The sequence below is a fragment of the Melopsittacus undulatus genome, chromosome 7 (genome assembly GCF_012275295.1).
Source record: "Melopsittacus undulatus isolate bMelUnd1 chromosome 7, bMelUnd1.mat.Z, whole genome shotgun sequence".
Lineage (NCBI taxonomy): Eukaryota > Metazoa > Chordata > Aves > Psittaciformes > Psittaculidae > Melopsittacus > Melopsittacus undulatus.
This window is the reverse complement of record NC_047533.1, coordinates 48,268,198-48,281,658: the sequence shown is the minus strand read 5'-3', so window position 1 is coordinate 48,281,658 and position 13,461 is coordinate 48,268,198.

Below are 13,461 nucleotides of genomic sequence, written 5' to 3'. Positions count from 1 at the left end.
ACTCATAAAACATTTTAGTACTTTGACATGAAAATCTACTTTTGGTTTAGCTCTACATTAAAGGAGTTCTAACCTGGGAAAATAGCATGCCTCATCCAAAATATAAAATGCAATATTTTATTGATGTTTAATAACTATCTGCAACAAAGACAATTTGGGGTAAATGTAACTGAACTAACTCCAGGTTTTTTGGCAACATTTCAGCGTGTTGTGAAAAACTGGAATCAATCACATAAAATATCAAATAGAAAATACGACCACCTAATTTTAAAAACTTAAAAAACCTTACAAGTACAATAATCCAGAGAGCTAATTGCAAGGTAAAAACAAGGAAAATAATTCCATGGAAATGTATTAATGGAAAAAAACCCCAAACAATCACACATTAAACTCACCTTAGAATAGCCTGCTTGATAAAAGTAATCCACTTCATTTTCATGCTATGAAATTAATCAAGCTGAAGATTTGGAGAGTTTCATTCATCAGTAAAACATTATTTCATTATACCAATAAACTTGCTCTGACAAAATGAGCAAATGTATGTTTATTAATTCAACTACTAGAGAGCCAAGATATTACAGCACAGTTGTCAGCATGTGAGATTCATAGCTTAACATTCTCTTATTAAAAATAAGAGCACTTACACTGAGTAATTGATCTTATTTTTTTAATAGAAGCTCTAAGAGAAGCTGTGGGGTTGTTCAGAGAGCACAAACAATAAAAATTTAATTACACTGTGAATGACAGCCTTTTCAATTGGAGGCAATATTTACCTTTATTGATATGACCAGCCAATATCATAGAATAAAACTAGCAGATGGTCAATTGTCTTATAAATTATTCTACTCTACTAACTTGCAACACAGCAGCTTTTCAGCTCATAAAAAGATATTCATTAGTAATACTATTAATACTTACTGAACACAGAATTCGTAATTTTATAAGGTAACAACAATCCCACAAATTGGATAGGTCAATAAAGGAGAAGTGGGTGTTCAAAAACTCAGGACACTGAAAATAATCAAAGTCCATAATGCAGTTGCTTTTTGTAGACCACACAACAACATTAGTTCCTAAAATAATCATTACAACCGCAGTGTGATAATGTGGAATAGTTTTGGTCCTGCAGCTTCTAGATGCATAGATATAACTAACTCATTCACAGATGCCATTTTTAATAGTTTTTCTCACCTGACATGCTGTCAGTTGAGAAAGATAAAGAATATCCAAGAACACTGCTCTTTCATTAGCATAGGAGTAGAAGGGAGCTGGCCCATAAAGAGATTCTACAGTCCCTGGGAAGTACTTTAGAAAAGTTGTGATTCTGATTAACAGAACTGATGTACTCAGCAAAACTCTGTGACGTTTTTATGGGTTTATTATAAGTTGAAATTTAAGAATTAAGTCAGGAGAAACAATACCTTGTGATTATAATACCCTATGAATAATACCTTCTGAACTAAAGCTGGAAAATGGATCACTGAGTCTCCAGGACCAGAAACCTGAATCTTATATTGTACTTTTGTTATGCTGCTTTGCATGACTGTTTATTGTTCCATGCCTACTGCATCAAATCAAAGCACTTCCAGGGGCACAATGAGACACATCAAGTTCCACACACCGGCTGAAAATTCTGTTCACGTGGATTCTTTTTACTTACTCTGGAAAGACTCAGAGACAGGATTGAAGCTTTCTGTGCTGAGGTCAGATCCCATCCTTCCTTTGTAAACAGCTGATTTGAATTGCAATAGAAATAGGTCTTCAAAGCAATAAAACCTATTGTATTAATTCTTTTTTTTTAAACAGCATGCAGAAATAATGATCCCTATATCTCATTCTTAATAGAATTGCAGATGCTGCTTGATGACAATTGCACTTGTAAACAAGTTTGGTTTTTTTTTTTTTAATTGGAGTTGCATGGAAATAGAAATCTGAATGTGAAAATTTGCAATTTGTTGCAGGTTTCATGAGAATATGTCCACTGTACTGCTGATACAGTCTGAAGGTCAGTCGGAGAGCTGGCTTTGTAAGAAACATTTCATAAGCTTGTCCTTGTTCATAGCCAAGTGCCAAGCTGCAGTCTTACAAACTAAGGAAGACCAGTGCTGTAGACATCATAGAACTTCTGCCTAACTCCAGTTTAAAGAAAATTTATTCTTGTTGAATGTAAAATTTCTGCCCTTCCAGGACTACTGTGCTTTCACTGAGACTTCAGTGCTCAAAACCATGGTAAATGAACCACAAAGGTGAAAGCCAAGAGATGGCCCCAAGATGCCAACAACAATTGCCATAAGTAGTGACAGTTCTGTTACCCAGTTGGGAAATATGGGTACAGTGCTACAGACAGTATTTGTGCCTGCTTTCTGAAGCCACTCAGAATTAACAGTCGTGGGACAGCTCTTTTCTAAAAACATGCTTAATATTGGAGAATAACTGGATGAAAAGCAACCAAGAAAGGGATTATTTTTTTCAACCTTTGAACTCGCTAGTTTTTTTGTTAGTTCCCTCTCAACACAATTGAGGCCCCCTGGATGGTACATGAAACTGATGTTTTCACACAAGAAAATGCAGAGAATTTGCTTTCCCTCTTTGCTAGTTCATCAGATTTTGATATAATGGCTGTAATCAGGCCAAGACCTGGCAGACCCCAGATTACAAAACTCTGGGTGCACATGTGCCCTTTGGTATTTTCACTAAAAATACTTTTCAATAACACTAGTGAAAATTCTGGACAGATTACATGAGTGTGAGAAAGTATTTTCTAAAACATTACAAACTCTAGGAAAACACACAATAAAGAAAAGTTACAGACTTATTGTCTGACAAGTGTTATACTTGTTGTGATAGAAGTATACAACTTGTATAAAAGTTGTATTATATGTTCAAAATATAACGTAGGGCAGCAACTGTCACACAAACACTAATTGTTTTGTGGTTGCTGGGTTGTTTTTTTTTTAGTTTGCCACAATCCCTGAGCAAGGGGCTGAGGGGAGATAGGAAAACATTGTTGAAATGTTTTAGCTATGACCTTGCGAGGCACAAGAGATGAAGCAATTAGCCTTACTGTGCTATGAATAACTTCTCAATAAGAGGGAAAACAGAAGCAAGTCCCACCATTACAAGTAAATCTCATGGAACAAGGAAGCCTTAACAGACTCTTAGTTCCTTCTAGAAACATTGAGTAGCATGACGATTTGGTCCTTAATTTCAGGAACTACCTACTAGTTTCTCCTAGTTTCTTTCCACAGGTCCAGAGGACTTTTCTACAAAGGCTGGAGATGAAACAGAAATAAAATAAAATATATATATATATAAAAAAAATCCTTCTGATTGCAAGTATATCCAAGGGAGAACTCAATTTCAGAAAGCCTTGAAAGGCATTAAAATGTTATAATGAGATTTTTTCCCCTCCCTATACAACAGTGGATAATCCTCTGAATTACAAGTCTCTTTTTACATATAGTTATAAATTACATTGCTAAATTATTGATATAGTCAGACCTGCTTAATCCAAGACAGTTTTGCTTCTCATTAAGATTTAACAGAGGCTGAAGCATTTATGGTATTATGTCATGAAGACTTTGGGACAGAGGGAATACAGCAAGCATGAATTAAGCGGGACTACAGTAGCAAGTGAACTGCATTAGAAATACAGTAATATTTGATGGGGAGAAAACCATTCTCTCTTGAGCCAGATGTAAGGGATGGAAACATGGTCAGCCAATCTCCCCAGGGAGTTTACATGAGAGTAAGACTTTGGTGGCCCCTTCTCATCTGTCACCTTTTTTGCCCACTAGGTGCCACCAGTGTTTATCAGAACACTTCCCTGCATGCCACCACACAACCCCAGGGGCTCTCCAGCAGCTCGTTTCAGCTGCAGCCATCCATCACGTCTGTGTGATGGGGCTTGGGCTCTAGGCAGTGCAAACAGACAACGTGGTAAATCTAAATGTACTTCTAAATCTATTGTAGAATAAAGGTGTAGTTTAAAGTAACTGCATTGAAAAACACTTGACAAAGTCATCACTTTGCGGAGTGGCAGTATACGCACTGTAGCTTTAGATCAGCATAAGATCCAAATTTATTTTATCCAGAAGAAACAACAGCATGCAGTAATTCTGACAACGATAACAAATGTGTTGTTAAGAACTATTGAAACGACGGGACTCTTTCCAAGCAGTTACAAGTTCTCAGTACTGTCAAAGACTGCAGACTATCAGCCTACAGCAGCAAAATATCTTGAGTAAGAAGTGCAACCAGGAAAAATAAGTAAAAACATTCAAGAGCTCAGATCCAGTCCCAAGATATTCAGCTGAAGCATTACTATGATGATGACTGTTATTTACTATCAGAAAATTGCCTAACCTGAAAATGACAAAACACAAACTTAGGTAAAATTCGTTTTTTCTGTCTTACAGAATCCAAGCTCTCGATGATGAATAGAGGTTTACAAGAAAATTTTGTTACAAACATGTAAGTTGTAAAATCCAAACATATACAGAGAAAAACACTCTCCAATCACATTCCTACATTACATCTCTCACCACTACCACCAAAATCTATAAATATAATTCAAATATTAATACAGTAGATAACAAAACCTGCAGATTTACATTGTGACCATGTATTATTGCCCCAAAATAGTTGCAAAAGCACAGGAATAACAAGAAGGGGAAGAGAAATATTCTTAACATAACTTATGAGTATAATAAAATTACAATTAAATACTGGGGGAAACAGCAAATACCATCTTTATTAACAGGCAAGCGAAAACTACAGAAATGTTTCTTTGGAATTAACTTATTGCATTTATTTAAAAATAAAATTAGGTAGAATAACTTTTCTTAGTATTCCTGAGTTCTTGGAAAACATGCCTCCTTCTGGATTCCAGCAACAGGAGCCAAACATACAATAACTTTTTCACACGAAAATCAGAAAATCTAGGATCACACCCAAGTTTGCCTGTTATGGCCAGTTACAGATGTGGTATAGAGCACAGATGTACATTGAGAGTTTCAGTGGATTATTTAAAGGAAATGACACAGCTCCCTGAAGACAAAGGCATTGTGTCCAGCAGAAAAGTAGTCTGCTCCCTGTCTGAAATGATGAAATCAGAATTACCCCGATCATAAATTTATCCTTCAACTATCCCCTTGCTTTTACCAGCAGAGAAGATGAACACATCTTACACATTAGACTACACTATTTCTCTGCCTAATAATTAAAAACCAGATAAATGGTCAAATTTTTTACTGTACATCAGAACAAGAGTTCTTGAAAATGTGAAAACCAAAGAATATAACTTGTATTTGGCATATTAAGTCACATTACATTCGAAGGCATCTCAAGGCCTTACAGCAGAATTAGGACATAACTCTCCAATCTGTTTCACAAAAGGAGCTTGACAGTATATCTCCATCACTTCTGAGTGTGGCAGCACTGCATAGCTCCACAGAGAGAACTAGTGACCAAAATTTTGCTAATCCATCCTTAAGCAAAAAGCTACGCTGCTGCAATGGTTTATCTGTGATGAGGTCAGGAAAATTTAATGGTGACTAAGGACTTTTCACTCATGCTCCTACTTCAGACAAACACAGCCTGTATAGATAGTAAATAAATCACAGGTCTTCATTATTTATCATGCAGCAAACTGGAGCTTCCTTGTCTGACATCAACAGAAGAGTAACTGAAATATTCACAAGTGTCCTAGTTTACAATATTCACTACTGCTATAGTGCATAACTCTGCTGGTTTTGCATGGAAGGTTCAAGTCTTCATTTGAGGAATCCTGATGGGTGGTTCCTCAGAGAGGAGCAAGGCACCATCATAAGTATTCTTTATGAATATACTACTGCCCAGCTGTTTTGCAGTTCCTCTGGTTTCACTGGGTAGTACAACACTGTCATGGAGCTAGGCTTTCTGAAAACCCTCCATGTGGTATTTTGGACATAAAAATAAAACAACTGTTTCACTACCACTACAATTTGAATTCCTATCAAAATGTAAATGGTAACATGTTGGGAAGCAGAGGTCTAGCCTCATCGAGAGATGTGCAAACATATTTCCCACTGCATGCTAACAGCATGTACGTATGCACACAATAAAGGAATAGCCCTCTAAATCTTAATTACAACACATTCATTTGTGCCTAAAACTGCAGCTGCATGATGGGATAGAAATTCCAGCAGAGATTCTGAAGTAGATACAGGTCTATACTTGAATAAAATATTCCCCAAAGTTAAGGAAGGCAGTATTTGAAATTATGTTTTCTGATTGTCTTGTATCACTTCTTTGACAAGGAGGCACAAGAGATGTTTAAACAAAACCTGGAAGCAGCATCAGCTGTTTCTCCCTCTTTCATAGACCAGAAAACTAACAAGTCTCCCCTTCACAACTGTGTGAATAAGAGGAGAAAGAGGGAATTCTGCTAAATGGCAAAGACACTCTAATACTCAAATACATAGTAAATGTAGAAGCACAAAGATAACAGTAAAGCATACCTTTGGGAAATTCTATAATAAGGCTAAAAATATGGCCACAAGTACAATAATGAAACATCCAGTAAGCAGTTACAAGATACACTAGTGAAATTAATTTAAAAAAAAAAAAAGTTATCACTGTCAGAATAGATTGCTACTACTTAGATATATTTAAGTGAAAAATTCAGAGTATTTATTCTTCAGTTTTATGGGACAGACTCATTATAAAGCTTTAAACAACATAAATTAGATTATAGAAATTTTATTAAAATACTGAAAATACGAAGTTTGTGGGTTTTGAGAAACAAAACTATTGCTGGGTTAATATTCAGAACTGCATATTCCTTTTATGGCTTCTTTGTCTAATGATTTGGGCTACTATTTATTAAGTGGGAGGAGAGATTCTCTGTCCAATTATTATTATAACTATTACTGCTATTAATATTATTAAATCAAACCTTGCTTTCACAGATAAACCAATGGTAGCAAAAGAGGCATCCTCTTAGAATCATAGAATGATTTCAGTTGGAAAGGACCTTAAAGATTACCTAGTTCCAACCCCCTGCCATGGTCAGGGACACCTTCCACTAGACCAGGTTGCTCAAAGCCCTATTCAACCTCAGGTCTGAATAAAAGACAGACACAGGTTTGTAGCTGATGAGCAGTCAAGTAGATCTGAAAAAAAATATCAGGAAGCACTGAAATTCAGAGCTGCCTGTAAGAAGTTGTTGATTTGGGAAATCTTACAAAGCAAAATAGATGATGTTACTGGGATTCTTGTAAATAAGATGGAGAATCCAGGCCTCTTTCATATTGAATCTGTTTATACCAGAGATGGTTGAAAAGGAAAGGACTAGGTAAAGTTTGAAGGTTTTCTATGTCCTACTAAATGAAAATGACAAACTACTACTGACAAAGTGTCTTCCAAGAAAGAGCACATTTTATTTTTTAAGAAGATTTAAAATATGTATAATGAAATGTCACTTATTCTGCTTCAGACATTTTACAAGGGGCTTATTCTTTTACCTTGATTATCCACATCTAACAAAATGGCTGGTGTAAGCTTGCTGTTACCTCCAAGTCCCATTCTTAAGACTCCCCTTCTGGTGTCTGAACAGGTTGGCTTTAGGTCTGTTACTATTAACAACAATGATGACTCCCAGATCCCCTAGTAATGTAAATTTGGTAAACACCTGACATGAGTCAGATACCTTATTTTAGGCTGAATGCACAACACAGAAGAAAAGGTAGTTTGTCTTTTCACTGGCTTTATGCCAGGTAAGGTTAGGCCATACCTGAACCCACATAAGGCTTCCCTGTCAAGACTATTTGAGTCAAACAGTGAGTTTATACTGGATTGGCTCTTGATATAACTGACATTTCTGATTTGTATACTAAGAGATTCACACACACCAATGCAGCTATTCTATCTAGAAGTCTACAGTTTGGGATCTGCTCAGGCAGGGACCTTTTAGCTCCATGCACTGGCCACTTTACAAAAGGAATTTTCCTTCACTGGTCATTACTGCCCCCAAAACACTCAATTTCCATCCACCATAGACAAGGAACCGCAAATGAAGAATGATTCACTATTCAGTTCCCCCCAAAGGATTTAGTGTGATAAGACATGTAGAGGCACTAACAGACTGTGAAAAGTGTAGACTAAACTAATTGGGTGGTATTGATCCACTAGTGCCAGGGAGATTATCATGCAAGTTTACTTGCCTGGTTGCAAAATCTTCCCAATATAGATGATTTCAGATGATGTGAGTTAACTGGGGAAAAATTCAACCCTCCAACTTTCAGCTGTGCATTTTAGCAACCCTGTTGCACCAATACTTAACACACACCGCAAAGCCTGGTTTATCTTTAGAGCTTCACAAATATTAGCTAATTAATCTTTCACCATTGTAGTTTCACTCCACAGCACATCTTAATTTTCCTTTATAATTGAAGCTGAAGATTTTAACTGGCACGGAACTATGTAGCATTTCTAAGAAGAAAGCTCCGTGACCTCATTCTACTTAATTTCTATTATGCTACAGCTAAAATATGAAAAAAAAAAAGGATAGGAGAAAGATACATATTTCTAGAATTAACTACAATCACTTTCCTGATTACTATTTAAAATAAAATGCATGTTGGCAGTCATAACAGTCAGCAATCCTGTTTTACTGGAAATTTAATGAGGGATTTACAGTTGAAGTTGGTACTTTGCCATTGCAGTCAGTTGATGTGTTAAAATGTCAAGCACTGACTGATTGCTGTCTAATTACGGACCCATAAACAACTTTATATAGCTACAAAATTACTCCCCCAGGTCTTCATAGTGTTGCCATCAAGACTAATTTCAAGAGAGGTGCTTGAGCACAGTATCTGACATAAATTTTCTCACTGGACATTTTGGCATTAGCACTGGTTAAAATCTGGATGAAGCTTTCCCAGCTATCTTTGCAATAAAACTTTGTCTCTTGTCTCTAATATTTATTAATTTATTTTTATTGTTAGTCCTTACTTGCTATTGAAACTGAAATTTGCATCAAGAGACATTGTGGTTTTGTGAATATGTAAGAAAGAAACCACTAATTCACTGCAACTCAGTTATGAAGGTTTAGAAAGTTTAGTGTGTATATTCAGTGCGCCACCTCTGACTCAAAGCATTCAAAAAAACAGTGCATAATTACTTACAAATTTATATATCCCTGTAAGGGTGTGAAACCTTTCTGAGCTCTTTTGAAACTGTACCTGACCTTTATCTCTTTTACAATAAAACAAATGAGCAAGGCAAAGTCTGAACTGTGTAAAACTATGAGTTTTCCCTCCAAGTGATGTAAAAGAGGAAAGAAATACATATAAATAACCAAAAGTTAGAGAAGGGCATGAGGAACCTGTCTCCTATGGACGAGGGAAAAGGTAAGCATTTGTTTCCAATGGCTTGATTTTGGCATTGTCTCAGGAAATCTCTGTTTATGGCTTTAGATTATCTGACTTCCTGAAATACCTAAATAACAACACAGAGAAGCACAAGTTCATTTGGACCAGAATTAACAGAGGTTCAGTGTGCCATCAGGTTCTGCAATTCTAAATTTCTCCCAAGAGTGCAAATGACAAATTTCAGTAATAAAATATTTTCTTATTACTCGCACATATTTTAATAAAGATGTAAGTTATTGATACAGTTGATACAACTCTTACTAATGTCTTATCATTGTTCTTAAATTGAAACATGAATTTAACTGAAAAATGATACACTGTAGTGTGTCAGGACACTTCGTCACCTGTTTTACACTGTATAGACTGATTCACTATGTATTAGCACATCTGTTATTTATTTCTTAATGCCTTACTAAACAGTCCATCTCATTACCAAACTATATCACACACATTTTAACAGCACCAGCACCCTGTGAGGTCAATTAAAGATTTTGTTAAAACAATACAAGAGTGAAGTATAGGTCTTTCTTGGCGTAAAGTTTAAAAGCCAATCTCAGGATTGCTTGACTGTTTTACATTTTATGCAAATAAGCCATTAGGCTCCCAAGGAAAATTTTACATTTCCCAACACACTTTCAACTCATTTTTCTGACCTGAAAGAGTAAACCTAATTTGAGAACTGTATGGTTTCAGTACCACTGCTGCGTATAATGCAGTTGTTCCACACTGAAAGTAATTCTTTCTCATTTTTCTAATAAATAGCCTATTGTATTTATTTCATATTACATTTTTATTTATCTCAGCATATTTTGCTTCACATAAAAGCAACATTTTCACTGTCCTTTTAAGAGCTCAGAACATTTTCTTAAGAACTTGGTTGACTTAACAGCTTAAAAAAATGCTGAATATTTGAAAGAACTAGCCATTCCCACTGCATTCTTTGCTGTTGAGTGCCCTGTAAATCTACAGCTTTCACTGTAAATTTGCACAGTTCAGTAAATCTTTAAAACTATACCATTATGTTTGCCTTTCTTTTCTACTCCCCATAAAAACTGCTTTACAACCCTAATAAAAAACAACCAACCACATCTGGTCTTGACTGCTAAGCCCATTAAGACAGATTTGCATGGAGTAGTAGTATGGGTGCTCACAGTGCTGTTACAACACTGTTTTGGTCTTTTTCCTGTCAGCTTAGCTGAACTCCCACGCAGACCTAAATAATATTCCTCCATGGTTCTTTGCATATTCTTATTCAAAGTTTTTTATATACATATTAAAAGAATACTCCCCAAAGAAGTAAAAATCTCATTAGTCCTAAACTAGCATTACAAAGACCAGCAATTTACAAAAACAAGAAACTGCATTTCAAGTGAGGTTGGTCACTTGGGCTATGTGCAACCAAGGAGAGAAGTACAGCTGGAAGAAGGAAGAGAGTAAACAGTATGGGTGTTGGGATCTTGATTCTACCTAAAATCCTCCATATATACATATAATACCTATACGTATAATACCTATAGCCATGATATAAAAACAACTTCAGTGTTGCTCCTTATACTTACAGTCTTTTTTTCCCTATGCAGGTCAAGTGGATTACCAGTAACATTTTGTTTTCTACATTATGGTTGCTCCCTGTCATATTCCTGAGTTAATTTCTGACAAATATATTTAACCACATTTAACTATTACAACTCTCTTTGATTTCTCAGCAACTTGGTAAGAGTTTTTTAAAACCCAGATGATTCTATGATACATATACATTAAAATCCTTGAAGAAGACAAGAAGGCTCAGACAAGTTAGTTGAAGCATGTGTTTTCCTGGATGAAATATTTAAAACAAAAAAAAATTAAGAAATTATGTTTAAGAATGAAGCAAAATCAAAATAAGATGGAATTGCTATTTTCAAAAGCCCTAAATACAGAAAATTTCAAAGTCCCATCAGCACTCTGTGAATATTGTGAGTGGAGAGAATGGCAGAAGGCAGTACATTTTCCCAAAATGAAGTTATTCATCTTGATCCTACCTGAACTCACTCAAACCTCCTTCAGGAAATGACCTGAAATCGCAAGCCACAAACACCCATGACACTATTCTTAAAATGTAAATTCTTACCGAAAGCCAGAATACCTCCCAAAGAAGGAGGACTTGGGTCTTGGACATAGATGTTCTTGCCCATACTTTAAGACCTCTTGTGGTGTCGTGCATGTGGAGTTCTCCTCAAGCAGAAAAAAATTTCAATGGTGTCATGGGTTCAGCAGTAGCAGTCATTTTTCTCCTTCTTGTAGCTGGTGCAGTGCTGTGTTTTGACTTTCGGGCTGAGAACGGTTGCTTGATAGCGAGCATATTTTGAGGGTGTTTTTGTTCAGGGCCTTTTCTGAGCACGTGCTCCAGCCAGGTGGAGGAGGGGAGGCCGGGAGGAAGGAGGGACAGGACACCTGACCCAGGCTAGCCAATGAGGTATTCCATACCATAGCACGTGATGCCCAGGATGCATAGTGGGAGAGAGAGGAGGAGGGGTGGAGCTCTGGAGGAAAATGGAGGAGGGAGCACGCGGTGCTTGGCTGGGCAGGGTGGAGTGAGTTATGGGTCGGTGGCTGGTGGGGTGTTGTATTCTTTTTGCTTGTTATTGGCTTTATCATTATTATTTGCAGTGGTAATGGCAGTAGTGATTTTGTGTTATGCCTTAGCTATTAAACAGTTCTTATCTCAATCCGTGGGGGCTACATTCTTTGGATTTTCCTTCCTAACTTTCCGGGAGTTGGGGGACTTAGTTTAAACCACGACAAATGGCTACTTAGCAGTATGCATAAATGACTTCTGTGGGAGGGACACATTCTGGAAGTAGTAATTGGCATGCTGCCTAGCTTTGATTTGCAGTTATACTACATGACAGACATATGGCTGGAAAGAAGAAAACATTCACTGCCTCAGCCTACTGTAGTATCTCCTTAAATAGCTTAGAAGAGTGGAAATGGAAAAAGTGATTATTCCAGTTAACAAAGGCTCACACGAATATATTGAGACATGAGAAATTTACCCTCTTTTAAAAAACTGCTTGAAATTAGAACTGTAAAAAACAGCAAGAGAATTGAAAGTTCAGCTGACCCAACTGCAGCAGCACAGGGCAGCAGCATGTACCGAGCAAATGGGGACACATTCCTCTTCCCAGTCTATGCTGACAAGCATCAAGCACGAACTCTAAAGGCCTCTGATTAGACTTGAAAACAAGATTGATATTTAAATTGACTTTGAATATCATTTATCTATTGTTTTGATTTACTGAAACATGATGCCCTTTGCTTCTATCCTCTGGTATTTGTCCATTACAGTGGTGTGCCTAAAATTAATTGTTTTCAATGAAATCTGAAACAAAAGGGACTAACGCTATGAGTTACAAAAGTTAGTCTTTTTAAAGGATACTACTTGTCAACAGAGATCATCTGATCACCATGATTCAGTGTCTGCACTTAATTTCATTAAGCATTCATACTCCCTGTGCATTTCAAGTTCACCCACAAGCACATTTTCAGAGAAACTCGAGTAATATTTTCTTTATAAAATAAAATTACAGATAGACTTATTTTCTTGGTTTCCCACAAAATTATAACTATATAGAGTTTCAGCTGCTTCATGAGTGGAACTACAGAGATATCCTTTAACTTAAGTCTTTAGGGGCTTTTTTTTTTTTAAAGAATTTAATATGTTCTGCATAAATCTGAAACAGCCTCATAAGAAAATCCTCTGGCAGATTTTTAATGATCTAGCTGAAAAAATGCTTTGGAATCTCACTATTTCATCACAGAATAACATCTGTATATAACCTGAATATCAACAATATACTGTTTAATGAAGAAGTACAGTAGCATGGCATTCCATTCTTATGAACAAATTTATTATATGTCTTAGAAATAAAATAAAAGCAGCACTGATAAAAGTGTAGGAAATTTGAATTCCAATAGCCATATCTATAGAATCTTGATGAGGTAGGTCAAATTGCCATGATATCACCGAAGACTTTACAATTGAAAATATACAAAAAAACCCACATTC